This window comes from Mesocricetus auratus, unplaced genomic scaffold (assembly GCF_017639785.1).
Source record: "Mesocricetus auratus isolate SY011 unplaced genomic scaffold, BCM_Maur_2.0 Super-Scaffold_100011, whole genome shotgun sequence".
In the NCBI taxonomy this organism is placed as follows: Eukaryota; Metazoa; Chordata; class Mammalia; order Rodentia; family Cricetidae; genus Mesocricetus; species Mesocricetus auratus.
Window position 1 is genome coordinate 24998902 of NW_024429195.1, and position 16978 is coordinate 25015879.

Below are 16978 nucleotides of genomic sequence, written 5' to 3' on the forward strand. Positions count from 1 at the left end.
TGCTTCTAGTGTTTCTCAGAATCAAGGCCACTCTCAAGGATGAGGCGTGGATGGAGAAGGTGATTCAGAGAGGCTTTCCTTATGGACGTGTAGACGGGGAAGAAGACCAAAGCCCATGTGCTGGCTACAGCAGAGCTTCTGCCGTCCATAGTCCACAGCACTCACATGAATCTGAAGGCTGGGCCATGTACCAGGGACTCTTCTAGAGGGAGTGTCACCCAGGGGTGGAGATGGCACCTGACTCACTGTCTACCTCCAGTCCCTCTCCTTTGTGACTCCCCACTGGCCAGATCCACGAAGCCAGAGGGGATAACTCCATCTACATCAGCTTCTGGAGATGGACGGCCAAGACGCAGAGGGAAGCCAGTGGAGCCAGAGGGAAAGCAAAGGGATCTGATCTCCCTGGACAGTTCTCCACAGGGATGAGGGGGGAGAAGATGGGTTCAGTTGTCCAGACTCCTCAGCCTTCCCTTGGGAACGTACATTGTTCTAGATACTGGAAATGTCTTTTCCTTAGCACGAGGGACTCTGAGAACATTTCCCCACAACTTTCTATCTCAGGAGAACACACCGAGAGTATATCCATAATGAAAATGAAACAGTACATGTATGCCAAGTAATAAACAGTTTTATAATTAAAATTTATAATTATAATTACATTGTGGAACCAATATTTGGTGTTAGAGAGATGTAGTTAAAAGCACCTGCTGCTCTTCCAGAGGACTGGGCTCCTTCCCATCACCCACAGGGCAGCTCATGATTGCCTGGAATTCCAGTTCCAGGGAAGCCAATGCCCTCTTCTGGCTTCTGTGAGCACCTGAGCACATTTCCCCTTTACTCACATAGACACACATGCATAAATTTATTTTTTAATTTAAAAACAGAGTAAACAAATATCTGAGGAATATTAGGGAGCAAACAAAACCTCCTGACAATATATTTATATAAAAGAATGTAAAAGAATCTCTTCCAGTGTCCTAGTCTTTACCTAAACTGGGGGGTAGTTTATCTCAAGTTTGTGCTCTAACAAAGGAAGTAGGCATGCAAGGAAAGCCCCTTGGGCAGGGGCATGTCATAGCAGAGGATAGGCAGAAAGAAATAGGACTACCAAAGAACAAAGGGTTTGTCTAATACAACCAGTCCAGCTGAACAATATATAAAGTAATCCAGTTGCCTAATTCACTGTTGTCTGAAGCCTGGATTTCTTCATTTTATGAAAATTTGAAGGTCTGATCTTTGCCGTTCTTAAACATCCCACTAACAGTGACTCTCTTAGTCTCTCCTATGCATGAGTTACGGCTTCTGGTGGTCTGGTTTTTGCTGTTGTTTTGTGTATGTATGTGTTCATGTATGAGGAGTTCAAAGGTCAATGTTGGGTTTCTTTCTCAATCAATCCCACCTTGCTTTTTGAGACAGTGCCTCTCACCAAACCTCAGATTCGGCTAGACTGTCTTGGCCAATGAGCAACAAGGCTCCTCATGCGGGTCCTCTAGCACTGGGACTACAGGCCCTCACACTGTGAATTCCATGAATGCCATGAACACTGGGAATCAGAACTCAGGTCCTCCTGTTCTCACAACAAGCACTGTGTGCCCTGGGCCCTCTCCTCTGCACGTGGGATCTGTCAGTGCCCTGGGCCCTCTCCTCTGCACGTGGGATCTGTCTTAATGAAGTGTTGTCAAACTCTATTTATCGTCATCAACCTCCCGTCACCACAAACCCTAGCTTCTATCCCAGAAATGCGTAAATAGAGTGCGGTGCAGCATGCCTGCAACCTAGCACTTAGGTAGAACCAAGAGTATCAGAAGTTCAAGGACATCTTTGACTAGATAGCAAATGTCAGGTTAGCCTGGGCTATATGAGGTACTGTGTGTGTGTGTGTGTGTGTGTGTGTGTGTGTGTGTGTGTGTGTGTGTGCCTACCTGCCTGTCTATGAGTGTGTATGCCTTTGAGTATACACATATATCACATGCAGTAGCACAAGGCATTTCATTCATTCAGAAGAATTGTTTCAGAACAAGAATTCTAGGCAACACTTATGCCTTTTTAATAACAATACTAACTATAAAATCTTCATAGTCTTACCATGCTCACAGTCTCTAGGAAGTGCCTGTTTGCAGACTGTTCTGCAGTATGTCTGAGAGGAGAAGTCATACGTGATAAATTTAGGATGTGAAGGATGGTGATATATCTGAATCTGTAGCTAAGGAATGGATATGATAGATGTCATTTAGGAAAGCAGGCAGCATTATTTAGCCACCTGCTTCTTGAATGGTACAAGAAAATTATCTCAGAGCCTCTTACATCTGAAAGATAAAATAGTGAAACTCCTAAACACTCAAATGGCAATTATGCTAACTCTATGTAGTGCCGATAGGAAGCAGAAGTAATCCTTACAGCCAGGAAGTTGTTTGAAATTCAAGTTTTACTTTCTTAAATATATGTTATAAAAAAAAGACCTTGGCAACCAATTCAATGGGCATTTATGGAAAATATTGCATATTCTTATTACAAGTGATATGAAGATTTAGTAATTCATACATGCCTACGTATAATGTTACTGTGCAGTCTATACACACATGTGCATCATGTGAGGTAACATGGAAAGACAGGAAAAAGTCTTAAGGACATGAGAAGGGAGGGGAGTGAATCCCGTTGGAGTCTGGTGAAGCCTCTCCCACCAGTGAAGCAAGGATTCCAGCACCATTCACAACTGCTTGGGTCCTTTCTGCCTCTCAGCTGTGAACCTGCACACTTACAGAAATCTCACCAGAAACCCACTCACAGACACATGACACGTCTCAAACACCTTATTCAGTCCTATGACTTCTGGGTTTACTTTATCAGAGGATAACACCTCCCCCAAGGCACTTCAGAGTCACTCGATAACCTCACAAATCAAAAGAGGGAAGAATAGAGTTTCTCAGCAACTTTTGAGATGTAACTTGAGAGTCACTGTGGCAGTTTGAATGAAAACAGACCCTATAGACTCATAGGGAGGGTCATTATTGAGGTGTGACCTTGTTGGAGGAAGTGTGTCATTGGTAGGTGGCCTTGGAGGTTTTAGAGACTCAAGTCAGGCCCAGTGTCTCTCTCTTCCGGCTGCCTGTAGCTCCAGATAGAGAACTCTCAGCTACCTCGCCAGCACCATGTCTGTCTTCATGTCACCATGCTTCCTGGACTAAACCTCTGCACTGTAACCCATCCCCAATTAAATTTTTTCCTTTATAAGAGGTCTCTTCCAGAAATAGAAACCCTACCTAAGACAGTCACCAAAAGAGTATATGTGGCCAATCCTGAGACAGCTAACTGTCTCAGCCCTCAGAGTCCTGTGTGGCTGATCCTAAGATGATTAACTGTTCCACCCCATTCCAAGTCTGTACCCACAGTGGCAAAATGGGTCTTCTTCCAGAGTGCTTTTCTCTTACCACCCCTGCCTACCCCCACACTTAAGCCTGTATTAAAATATCTCCAATAAAATCTCCAGGTCTGCTTCATCATATGTTGGTTGGTTCTGAAACTCTTTTAAGCATAGATCTATTAATCCAGTTTACCTAGCTTGAGGTCCCTCAAAGTTAAGGGCACTCTAAGTTATCCTGTTGTACTTAGTTTTGGGTAGAAAGTCAGCCTTAAGAGTATGTGGTTTATAGTATTCACTAAAAGAATTTTCAACCAAAACCTGGGAAACCTTCCAGTGACTCTGGTAGACTCTGCCTTGTCATCCCCTGTCCCAACAGGGTATTGTCAGTCAGAGGATTGCACATGTTTAGTTATTAAATTCAGGTTCAGTTCCTTTTCACGTTAGTGCATTTGACAGAGTTTTCCCTGGTGCCTACTGGCAACAGTGAAACTGGCCTTATCATGGTGACAGCCTGGGCTCTGGTGATCCCATCAAGTAAGCCTCAGTTACCACCCCCATACGTCAATTAAAGAACAAGTGACAATGAAAAGCAGGAAACAGAGATTTAGTCAATGTGGCCACTTTGGGGAAAGGCACAAACACAGAAGTCCTGTGACAACGCCCTGCAGTTCCATCTTTCTGGTCCTGGCATAGGGCGTAGGCTTAAGTAAAAGGCTGAGGTATGTATGCATAGCTGAACAGCCCTGGTCGAGGTATGATTGGCAGCCACTGGTCCACTATTGTCTAATCTCTTTGCTGGGAGGGCGTCTGACAAACTCACAACTGTGTGAATTTCTTCCTGGATACAAGCTCCTCCTTTGGCACGCACCTGATTCAGCAAAAGGTCCCTGTGGGAAATTCTAACTTCTTAGGGCCCATTGCTTGAACAGTCTTACAGCCTGTGGGGAGAACTAAAGTGTATTGCTTTAGAACATCTCTCACCCCAGGAAGTTTCCAATCTATTTTTACGAGCCAGCTGGTTTGTCTTCTACCGTCTCCACACTTGACAATATTTGAAAATTAGAAGCGGCTAGTAAGACAGCCCGAGAATTCTCTGTTTCTTTGTCTGTGATCTTGATTAAAATCAGCATTACTAGGTTCATGTTGGGTGTCAAGCAAAGCCTACAAAAAAAGGCACAGACCACCAGGCTCTGATCTGAATGGTAAGTGGAGGACCAAGCCTGAGCTTTAAAGGGCTTCATTTTACACAACTGTGTTCATGTCCCAAGAATTAATCATAAAAATGAGATGATGCTTGTTACCGTGAAAATCAACTATTATTTGTGTTGTTGACATTTAGCTCATTTTGTTTATGAGGAAAGTTTCCTATAACTATAAATGCCATGACTTATCCTGTTACCTAGCAATCTAGTTAGAGAAATATGCTTTGGCTTCACCTCTGCAGATAGTTCTCCAGGGACATATTATCACAGGACAGTTCCACAGCTCTCCTCCTGGCTTTGGCACTGGTGGCCTGGCTGTAATGATTGTGAGAATGAAACAACCAACACTCATTTAAAAAATAAGTTGTGAATGGGAGAAAAAAAAACCCTTATCTAATGTTTTACCTAATAATGATTACTTCTAGTCCTAAAAAATGCATTAGTTCTTTCATTTTCTCAGATTGAAAAATCTTGCGGGGTGGGGGGGTCACCACGGGTACTTGTAATGGGAGCCTTGCCATAGAAATACACAGAGTATATTGTTTTTGGAAAGGACTTCTTCAGTTAGCCTAGAGGACATGGTGACTCTGAGAGCAGCAGGTGCCACAGGCGCCATTCCCCGCCTACCTTCTTCCACTCTGCAGTTTCTGTCACCTGCAGTGAAACATGATCTGGAAATACGAAATGGGAATTTCCAGAAATAAATAATGCACGGATTACCCCACATTCCTTTGAGTACAGTACATTGTTGCAATCATTCTATTTTGTTTTGGTTGTTACAATTCACTTCTTGCTGTCAAAGGCGTCTAGAATTTTACATGTATGTAAAAAAGCAGTGTGTGATGAGCTCAGTACCGTTCCTAGTTTTAGAAACCAGCGTGTGGGTGGGCAGAGGGTCTCAGAACAGCCCAGTGGGTGATTATCCTGAAATACTGGATTTAGTGACTCAAGGAGATCCTTGCTATTTCTTTATGCTCCTCTCACTGAATTATTAAACATAAGCCTGACCTTTCTCTGTGTTTAATGACCCGCATTTACATATTAGACATCCCCAGACTCTACACAAGTGTCTTTATGAAGAGGGTGTAGGCATTTTTTCTGGGAGAAATGAAGAGACATTCCACTAAAGGCACAGGCAGGTACACTTCCAGAAGTAATTTCTGAAGAACTTAATGAGAGCGAATTTATCAATGAAAGGTGTCAAGGCTATCTAGTATTTATTTCTCTGAAGAGACACCATGACCAAAGCAACTTGTAAAAGAAACATTTAATCAGGGGCTTGCTTACAGTGTCAGAGGGTTAGTGTCCATGACCATTGTCCAAGTTAGGATGACTTTTTCTGGATGACCAAAGCAACTTGGAAAAGAAACATTTAATCAGGGGCTTGCTTACAGTGTCGGAGGGTTAGTGTCCATGACCATTGTCCAAGTTAGGATGACTTTTTCTGGATGACCAAAGCAACTTAGAGAAGAAAAGGTTTATTTGGCTTATGCTTCATCATCATTGTTCAGCATCACAGAAAGTGAGGACAGGAACTCAAACAGGGCAGGAACCTGGAGACAGTAGCTGATGCGGAGGCCATAAGAGGTAGTGCTTACTGGCTTGCTCAGTCTACTTTCTTACAGAAGCAAGGAGCAGCAGCCCGGGGTGGTCCCACCCACAATGGACTGGGGCCTCCCCCATCAATCATTAGTTAAGAAAATACCCTACAGCCAGATCTCGTGGAAGCAATTTCTAAATTGAGGTTCCCTCCTTTCATCTGACTCTAGCTTCTATCAAGTTGACATAAAAACCACAATGGTGGAGTATGGCAGCAGCAGGCAGGCATGGCCCTGGTACAGTGGCTGACAGTTTAAATCTGATCCATAAGCCTAAGGCAGAGAAGGTGAGGCTGGGCTTTGCTTGGGCTTTTGAAACTCCAAGGTCCTCACCAAGCAACATACCTTCTCCAACATTGCCACACCTTCCAGTCCTTCCAGTCCATCAAGTGGGAGCCAAACATTCAAATACATGAGTCGATGGGGGCCATTCTCATTCAAACCACCATAGAAGGTCTTGTTTTTCTTGGTCTAGAGCCATTTCTACACTCATAGCTATTAGTAACTCTCCCCCCCACCCCGATTTCATTGAAATATATTCTAAATCCCTTATACACATTATGCAAGTTTTATGTTGGGAATGCAAAGGGATACAGCTTAAACCTAGTATTTCATCTTGGTGTCCATTATATTAGTTTTCTCTATATTCAGTGAAGGATGTGGTGGTGTGGAGCTTGGGTTACTCAGCTCTTTAAACAGAACAGTACCAACTTCTGTTAACAGTGTTACAATGCTGTTTCATAGGTAGAGCCTGATTTAAACATGGAGAGGTAACTCTTGGCTCAACACTCAACAGAACATGTCCTTCTGTGCTCATAGATTTTTTAAGTGTTCTTGGATTTGGTTTACTAGTATTTTATTGAGTATTTTTGTGTCAATGTTCAAGAAGCAGATTGGTCTGCAATTCTCCTTCTTTCTTCCTTTTTTTTTTTTTTTTTTTTGGTTTTATGAGACAGGGATTCTCTGCATTGTTTTGGAGGCTGTCCTGGAACTCACTCTGTAGACTAGGCTGGCCTCAAACTCACAGCGATTCACCTGCCTCTGCCTCCCGAATGCTGGGATCAAAGGCCTGCATCACCAACTCCCAGCTTGAAATTCTCTTTCTTAGTTGTACCTTTGTGTGGTTTAGGTATCAGAATAACTGTAGTCTCATAAAAAAGAGTTTGTTAATGTTCCTTTTGTTTCTGTTGTGTGGAACAGTTTTAGGAGTATTGGTATTAGCTCTTCTTTGAAATTCTGGTATATTTCTGCTCTGAAATTGTCTGGTCTTGAACTTTTTTGGTTGGGAGACTTCTGATAATAAACTAGAGGAAATAGATTCATTGCTCAAAGAAAAATTTAAATCCAACAAATTCTGGGACACCATACAAAGACCAAATCTAGGAATAATAGGGATAGAAGTAGGAGAATTCCAGCTCAAAGGCATGAAAATATATTCAACAAAATCATCGAAGAAAACTTTCTCAACCTAAAAGAAGGATATACCTATGAAGGTATAAGAAACTTACAAAACACCAAATAAATCCACCATGATAAAGTAGGCTTCATCCCAAAGATGTAGGGATGTTCAAAATATGAAAATCTATCAATGTAATCCACCATATAAATAAACTGAAAGAAAACATCACGTGATCATCTCATTGGATTCTGATAAAGTCTTCAACAAAGTCCAACACCCCTTTATGATAAAGGTCTTAGAGAGATCAGGGATATAAGGAACATGCCTACACATAATAGAGGCAATATGCAGCAAGCCAACAGCCAACATCAAGCTAAATGGAGAGAAACTCAAAGCAATCCCACTAATATCATGAACAAGACAAGGCTGTCCACTCTCTCCATGTCTATCAATATGAAGTACTTGAAGTTCTAGCAAAAGCCATAAGATGACAAAAGGAGATTAAGGGCATACAAATTGGAAAGGAAGAAGTTAAACTTTCAGTATTTGCAGATGATAGGATAGTATGCATAAGTAACCCCAAACATTCTACCAAGGACTGATAAACACCTCAGTAATGTAGCAAGATACAAGATTAACAAAAAATAAGTAACCCTCCTATACACAAATGATGAATGGGTTGAGAAAGAAATCAGAGAAACATCACCCTTCACAATAGTCATAAAAACATAAAATATCTTGGGATAATTCTAACCAAGCAAGTGGAAGACCTGTGTGACAAGAACTTTAAATTTCTTTGAAAGAAGAAATTGAAGAAGATATCAGAGACTGGAAATATCCTCCATGCTCTTGGATAGGTAGGGTCAACATAGTAAAAATGGCAATCTTACCAAAAGCCATCTACAGATTCAATGAAATCCCCATCAAAATTCCAGCACAATTCTTCACAGACCTTGAAAGAAAAATACTCAGGATAGTCAAAACACTCTTGTACAATAAAGTGACTTTGTGAGGCATCACCACCCCTGACTTCAAGCTCTACTATAGAACCATAGCAATAAAAAAGTTTGGTATTGGCATAAAAACAGACATGTGGATCAATGGAATTGAATCGAAGACCTGATAGTAATCCACACACCTATGAACACCTGAGTTTTGGCAAAGAAGCCAAAATTTTACAATGGAAAAGAGAAAGCATTGTCAATAAATGGTGCTTGTATAACTGGCTGTCAACATGTAGAAGAATGCAAATAGATCTATTATGTATTGCCATACACAAAATCCAAGTCCAAATGGATCAAGGACTTCAATGTAAATCCATCCACTGAACTTCTTAGAAGAGAAATTGGGAAGTAGCCTTGAACACATGGGCACAGGAGTGTACTTCCTTAATATAACACCAGTAGCACAGACACTGAGAACAACAATCAATAAATGAGACCTCCTGAAACTGAGAAGCTTCTGTAAGGCAAAGGACATGGTCAATAAGACAAATCAACACCCTACAGTATGGGAAAAGACCTTCAACATCCCCACATTTATGTAAAATATATAAATAACTCAAGAAACTAAACTAGATACCATCTTACCAAATAACCCCATTAAAAATGGGGTAGAGGTCTAAACGGAATTCTCAACAGAAGAAACTCAATGGTCAAAAGCATTTAAGGAATTGCTCAACATCCTTAATCATCAGGGAAGTACAAATCAAAAGGACTCTGAGATACCATCTTACACCTGTCAGAATGGCTAAGATAAAAAACACTAATGACAGCTTATACTGGAGAGGATGTGGAGTAAGGGGAACATTCCCCCACTGCTGGTGGGAGTACAAACATGTACAGCCACTTTGGAAATCAGTGTGATGCTTTCTCAGAAAATTGGGAATCCATCTACCTCAAGACCCAGCATTACCACTCTTGGGCATATACCCAAAAGATGCACAATCACACCACAAGGACACTTGCTCAACTATGTTTATAGCAGCATTATTCACAATAGCCAGGACCTGGAAACACCCTTGATTCTCCTCAATGGAAGAATGAATAAAATAATGTGGTACATTTACACAATGGATTATTACTCAGCAGTAAAAAAAAAATCGATGGCATCTTGAAATTTGCAAACAAATGGATGGAACTAGAAAAAAAAAACATTTTGAGTGAGGTAACCCAGACCCAGAAAGACACGCATGCTATGCACTCACTCATAAGTGGATATTAGATGTAAAGCAAAAGACAACCAGGCTATAATCCATAACCCCAGTGAAGTTAGGTAATAAGGAGGACCCTAAGAGTGACATACATGGAGAGCCCCAGAAAGGGAAAATATTTAGAATCTCCTGGGAAAACTGGGAGGAGAGGTAGAAGGGAGGGAATGTGGGATGAGAGCAGGAGAGAATGAGAAGACTGAGTTGCAGGAGGGATTGAGGGGGAGAGCAATGAAAGATATCTTGGTAAAGAAAACCATTATGGGGTTAGGGATAAACGTGGTGCTAGAGAAATTCTCAGGAATCCACAAGGGTGACCCCAGCTAAGATTCCTAGCAATAATGGAGAGGGTGTCTGAATGTGCCTTCCCCTTTAATCAGATTAGTAATTACCTTAATTGTCACCATAGAACCTACATCCAGTAACTGATGAAAGCAGACACAGTGATCTCCTTCTAGGCACTGGGTCGAGCTCCAGGAATTCAGTTGAAGAGAGGGAGGAGGGATCATGTGAATAAGTGGGGGGGGCGTCCAGAGCATAATGGGGAAAAACACAGAGACAGCTGTCCAGAGCTAGTGAGAGCTCCAAGACAATGGACTAACATCTGGGGAACCTGCATGGGACTGACTAGACTCTCTGGATGTGGATGAGTGACAGTTATGTGGCTTGATCTGTTGGGGGAGACCCTGGCTATGGGACCGGACCTATCCCAGTGCATCATCTGGTTTTTTGAAACCTATTCCCTATGGTTGAATACTGCACTCAATCTTTATGTGGGGCAGAACGGTGGTGTACTTATCCTGCCTCAACTTGGCATGCCAGACTTTGTTGACACCCCAAGCAAGGCCTTTACCCCTCTGAAGAATGAATGGGTGTAGAAAGGGGAGAAGGTGGGGGGCAGGAGAAGGGAAGAGAGGGGTAACTGGAGTTGGTATGTAAAATGAAAACAAATTAAATATAAAGAGAGAGAGAGAAAAACAGCCTTCCAATAGCTTTAAGATGGAATCCCTAGGACTGGATGTTGACTGTTTGTGAACACACCATGTATGAACAGACACTGACTAGATTCCACGAGGGCCCCCACTTTTCAGTTCTATATAGAGGAATGGACTCTAGTCATTTAGCTTGGAGGCCTGCTGCTGAAGATCAATATTCCCAGGTGAAAGTTGTACCTGGTTTTCTAAATTACTTTTCCCTTTCTTTGCCTTTTACAGTTGAAGGTGCACGATACGAAATAGCTGCATAAGTTTAAGTATGAATGATGTTCTATTGATGCAAGTGTAACATTTGTATAATTAACATATATGAGCACATCATTCATGCTTATGTATGTATACAGTTACATATAAATATGTATTAAGTCACAAGCAAGTGTTAAGCTTTCTGTTGAAAACTTTCAAGCAACACAATGAAGTAGGGTGTGTGCGTGGGAGGAGCTGTTTTAACAGGATGTGAGTGGGAGGGGTCCTAACAGGGAAAGTGGGGGTGTCCTAATGGGATGTGGAGGGTGGGGGGGTTTCTAACAGAGTGGGGTATGTGTGGGAATCTTAATAGGATATGTTTGAGGTCATAATAGGGTGTGTGTCAGATTATAACAGGGTATGTATGGGTATCCTGATGGGGTATGTGTGGAAGGGTCCTAACAGGGTAAGTGTGGGAGGGTCCTAACAAGATATGGGGGTGGGGAATTTCTAACAGGGTATGCATGGAGAACATCCTATTAGAGTGGGGGAACCCTAACACAGTGGTTGTGGAAGAGATCCTAATAGAATGTATGGGGGGCTCCTAAGAGGCTGTGTGTGTATGTGGAGGTCCTAACAGGTTGTTTGTGTGGGGTTCCTAACAGACTGTGTAGGTAGGTGGGTGGAGAGGGGTGCTAACACATTTTAGGGAGGTTCTAACAAGATGTGTATATGTGCATGTGCTAACAAAGTATCTGGGACTGGGGATATCCTAACAGGGTGTCCTAACATGATGTATGTGGGAGTCTTAACAGTCTGTATTGTGGGAACCCTAACAGGGTATGTGTGTAAGGGTCCTACATGGTGTGGAGGGCTTATATTCCCACATCCCACAAAACTTTCCACTTTCCTGCTTTTATGAACAACTTCCATGCCATAAAAATGTCCGTACAAAATACCAATGTGATAACTGTAACACACATTTTAAACAACTACACACTAGTGATAAAAACCATATGCTCGTTTTAGGATTTGCAATAGTCTTTACTCTCTGGGAACTTCATTCTTCTCAGGAGTTTTGCTCAGTCCTCTCAAGGCCTCATTGGAGAGCTCTAAAGGTGGCTAATGGGTGACCCTGACCTGGCAGACAAGGACAGTCACAATAGTCCCAAAGCTGAAGCTCCAGCACTCATTTAAATGAGCAAAGACCTGGCCCCCAAGTCCCTAAGACGAGAAGGATGTTCACAACTCCTGCCTCAAAGCCACTGTGGAGCAGAAAAATGATTTCTTTGAATGCTTTACCCAAACATGATCCTGAGAGCTCTTTCCTGTCTCTGAGAAGCATGAAAGGTGCCACCCATCATCCTTTATCATTCCTAACACAAATTAGACAATGAGAATCAGGAGCTAGAAATAGAAGCCAATGTGTGTCCACTGTTTAGAAAGATCTAGAATCTAGATGTTTCCTTTCTCATATGTTCATTGTCATTCTGGTTGGTGAGGGTCTCTTGTTCTCTGTGTACAGCCTGAGTGTGCATGACTCTGTATCTGGTGGAGGAGGTCCCAGAAAGGGAGTAATTTACGGCCTTTGGGGACAGCCACTGGGCATCAGAAGTGATTGTGGAAGGCAGGCAGCCTGTAATCCGCCCCTGCCTCCCTCTTTCATCTGCTACTTACTGCCTGTGAAGAAAGGGGCTACAGAAAACAATGATGAAACCTTAGAAAGTTAAATTTCATGCAGCTTGTTGCTAAAAATAAAAATCTTTAAAGCCAGACCAAGCTTACCAAGTCTCTGGAGTGGACAGAAAAAAACCCAAGTGTGTTGCTCGTGTTGTTTCTGATGGAGCCTGAGGGCAAGGCCAGACAACAGTCTCCTTCTTCCATGCGGGGCACTTTGAGATCTCAAGGCCACTGTCTCATTGTATCAGCATCTTTTGAAACACAGCCCAGCTTTGTGAGGCTGGAAGAGAATGGAGACTATGGAGACTGACTGCTGAAAAGAAGAAAGCTGCTCCTCACACGCCAGGACACAAAACAGATGTAAAGAAAGCTGGCTGCTAAAACACAATGCGGGCTAGCACTAGTGTGTGCATCCTTATTCCCAAGACATTTGCATATGTCCATAGGGAGCAAGTCAGAGCAAAAGGACTCACAAATTCATGCGTTTACCAAATATTTTCATGGTGCCCACAATAAAAAGGAGGGACTGCAGTAGAGATGGTAAAAATCCCACTCCCTCTAAGGCTCACACTCTTAGGCAGCAGAGAGGCAGAAATGAAGAAAATAAATAAAATATGTGAAATAGGTGTTAAATCTGATGCGCAGAACTCAGGGAAGGGTATCTTTGCAAACGGAGTGAAGGGGAGAGGGACATCCTCCACAGACAAGGGAAGCAAAAGCAGCTCCTGGAGACTGGGCTTTTTGTTTCCAGGAGACACTGTGAGCAGACACAGAGGGAAGATCTGGACCAGGTATCTAGACGTGCACCGTAGAACCCAGGAACCCTAAAACATCCTCAAGCCAGCATCCCTTTAACTAGCAACCTAGACTGCTCCCAGCAACTGTTTCCTTCTCTTCTTCTGCATTGGGCTTCTGGTTTTCCCAAATGGAGTCTGTATTCTTAATTTCTCTTTCATTTACTTTAGTGGCAGAGGGGAGTAGCATAATTGTTAATCATAAATTGATTGGGGGGGAGTGTTAGTTACCTGGTGCAAATACGTACCGAAAACCCTGCTTACATTCTTTTAGAAAGAAAAAATAAGAGCATTGAACTGCCCAAAATGCCTCTAGGAGATGCAAAAAATACACATCTCATATTGAGGTGATTGAGAGGGAAAAGCTGGAAACAGGAATAGAGCAAGCCACCTCCAGACAGACAGCCCCTATTCTATTTTGCTCTAAAATATTCTATTTCGTGTTTTTTTTTTAGGTTAAGAGCATTTTGATTAAAATAGTTCCTTAAAATTCAGTCTAAAATTATTTTACAACTACATTTTTAATCTAGGCAATGTTTTTACTTTCACTTCTGCATTATTAATCTAAAACAGTCACATTTATGAACATGTCAAGTTACCAAAATAGTCCTGTGCCTACAGGCCACAGTGCAGAAAATCCGTCCTCATGATGTGTCTCTAGAGGAAGGCTCTTCCTCTTCATCCAGCTCCTGTATTTTACCACAGCAAAACCAAAAGCACCCTCACTACCTGGTCTTGTAGTCTCCAGGGGCTATTACCGGGTCGAACTCTCAGAACATTCTGCCAGATCTGCCGGGACATCTGTGGAGTTCTCCATGGTGCATCATCAATAGTTCTGAAAGCGAAGGTTTCGTCCTCCCCAGCCTGCGCAGCCCTAATCCCTCTGTTGCAGGAGATAGCCCCTCATTTCCGTTGCCATCCGCTGACAGGGCGCCAGAGCAGAAGCAGAACCCAACAACTGTAGAAGTGGATTTCACAGACGCCTCAGCAAAGCAGGGAGCCCCTCCAGAGTGGGGCGGACTCGGACAGTAAACGCTGAATGGCACCAGTTCAGTCCTGCTAGAAAGCGGAGTGAGGGCTCGGGCATGGTATGCAGCCCCCCACTGCAGCAAGAACAAGAGGAGCAGCAAACATGTGGAAACGGATGAGCTACCACCTCATCAAATGGCACTAAATTGCCGGCGTCCATCCCTCAGTGTCAATAGCTTGGCTTGATAAAAATTGATCATGAGCATCTAAACCCAGGTGTGACGGTGTACATCTGTCAACCGAGCTCTTCAGAGGTGGAGACAGGAGGATCAGACCTTCAGGTTTATAGTTACATTGTGAGTTCGAGTCGGTCTGGGCTCCATGAAACATTTCTCTTCCAAAACTAGTAGATTTTGGTGACTGAATTATGGAATCACTAAAATTAGTGAATAATATGTCAGCCAAAAAGTAGGAAAGGAACCAAAGTGACGAAGAGCTCATCCAGGAGGAATGCAGAAAAGCAAAGGAAGCAATCAGGGCAGCAATGGGCCAGTGGCTGACGGCCACCTTGGGAGCCGCTCTGTGATTACTAAGGCTGGCGACTACAGAGCCTGAAGTCAAGTTACTGACCAGTCTTGCGTTTGAAGAACATGTTTGAATCTTTTCTCAGTCTTTCTGGATAGTTCCCTCAACTGAAGGATAGTTTAAATAACTTGCCCAAGGCCACAGAATTAATGAGTGGGAGCATGGCCTAGAAGCCAGAACCCTAATTACTCTCTAGGGCTCTTTGGGACAATACTGCTTTGGGAAGAAAGACTCCAATTGAAAGACAGGCTCTTTAACATCTGGGCCTCCAATTCCTAAAATAATTGCATCTTATATTCCGAGAAGACATCCATGCAATTTACCCAGTGTGTCCTACACGAGGGCTCTTTTGAAAAATGTCAATCTTTTTCCAACCACCACACAACTGCAATTGGCTTTGTGGGCCTTGGTGATTGTGGGGGTCCATAAAGCATATGAATTCAAGGCCTCTTCACAGTGATTCCAAGTTCATAATTTGGAAACTCCTGCTTTAGTCTAATCGTCTCATTTTACAGAAGGGAATCCAAAACCCAGGGAAACTGAATGAATCATCCAAGGACATAATGCACATTATTCAAAAAATCGGGGAGCCACCATAGCATGCTGCTTCCCTCCTCTCTTATTTGGGAACAATTTAGTTTTTGTTTCCCTCTTGGCATATTGTGGTCTCCGTTATCATGAGATTTGAATTCTATTTTGAGTGTTCTGTTGACTTGGCAACACGATTTTCCACACTGCTCTGGCTCATGCCAGCGGAGAATCCCAGGCTCACTCTACTCTCTGCTACTGATTGATAGCTTGCCAGAAAACTTGGAGAAGACTGAAGTCATCAAAAACAAAGACGACTGCAGAAAAATACTTGGAAAAAACGCATTTCAGGTGCTTATCTGTGCCAGTGTGCAAACGTTGATTTAAACTGAATGAGTCAATGGACTCCACTCTTCACTTACTGGAAGAAGTCTTTCTCAGATCTTGCTGAGACATAGGGACAAACTAAATATCACTAGTCTCAGGGGTGGGGCCTATGAGATGGCTCAGAGGGTAAAGGAGCTTGAGGCCAAGCCTGAGGACCAAGTTTGATTCCCAGAGCCACTTGCGGGAAGGAGAAAACATATTCCTACAAGTTGTTCTCTGACCTCCACATTCCACAAATGCCCCATCACACCACACAGGCACATGCACACACACACACACACACACACACACACACACACACACACACACAAAGAGCAATTTTATAATTTGTTGTATGATTTTCTCATTTTGGGGGAGTAAAAAAAAAACAGTAAAGAGGTCTCTAAGCCAGTGTAGAATTTTCTTACTTAACACTGTAACTTCTGTAAATGAAAAATATGAGTAATTGAGGTTTTTTTTTCTGATGGTGACTTTTTTAAGTTGAAAAATTACTTAAATCTAATTTCCTAAGCTAATTTCCCTCTAATTTGTTTGGTTTAAGATGAACAATTATTTAAATCTAATTTTCATTTAGTGTAAGTTTTTTTGATTTCCATTCCTTTTCTAAGCTTGTATGTCTAAGTAGGATAAAACAAAGGAAATGGGCTTTCTGTTTGTTGATTGGGTTCTAGAGAAACCAAATGAGCCTTAAAACACTTGCACCTCATCTGAACAAGTCTAAACCATGGTAAGAGTTTGATTCTTAGAAGTCTGATTGCCTTGAGTGTAAAGCGTTTAAAAACCCCATCAACACCATCTGGGCCACGGCCAGACTATCAGTGTTTCCTGTGAGCTTCACGTTCTGTAAGCCTCAGTTTCCACAACTAACACTTGACAGCACTGGTTGCCTTCCAGGATTGGCGGTTTAAATGACAAAGGTGCCCATAAGCTCATATGGTGGAACTGTTTGGCAAGGATAAGGAGGTAAAGCCTTGTTGGAGATGCTGTATTGCTGGGTTCCAGCTTTAAGGTTTGGAAAGGCTCTCCCCATTCTGAGCATGTTCTCTCTCTTCTCTCTCTCTCTCTCTCTCTCTCTCTCTCTCTCT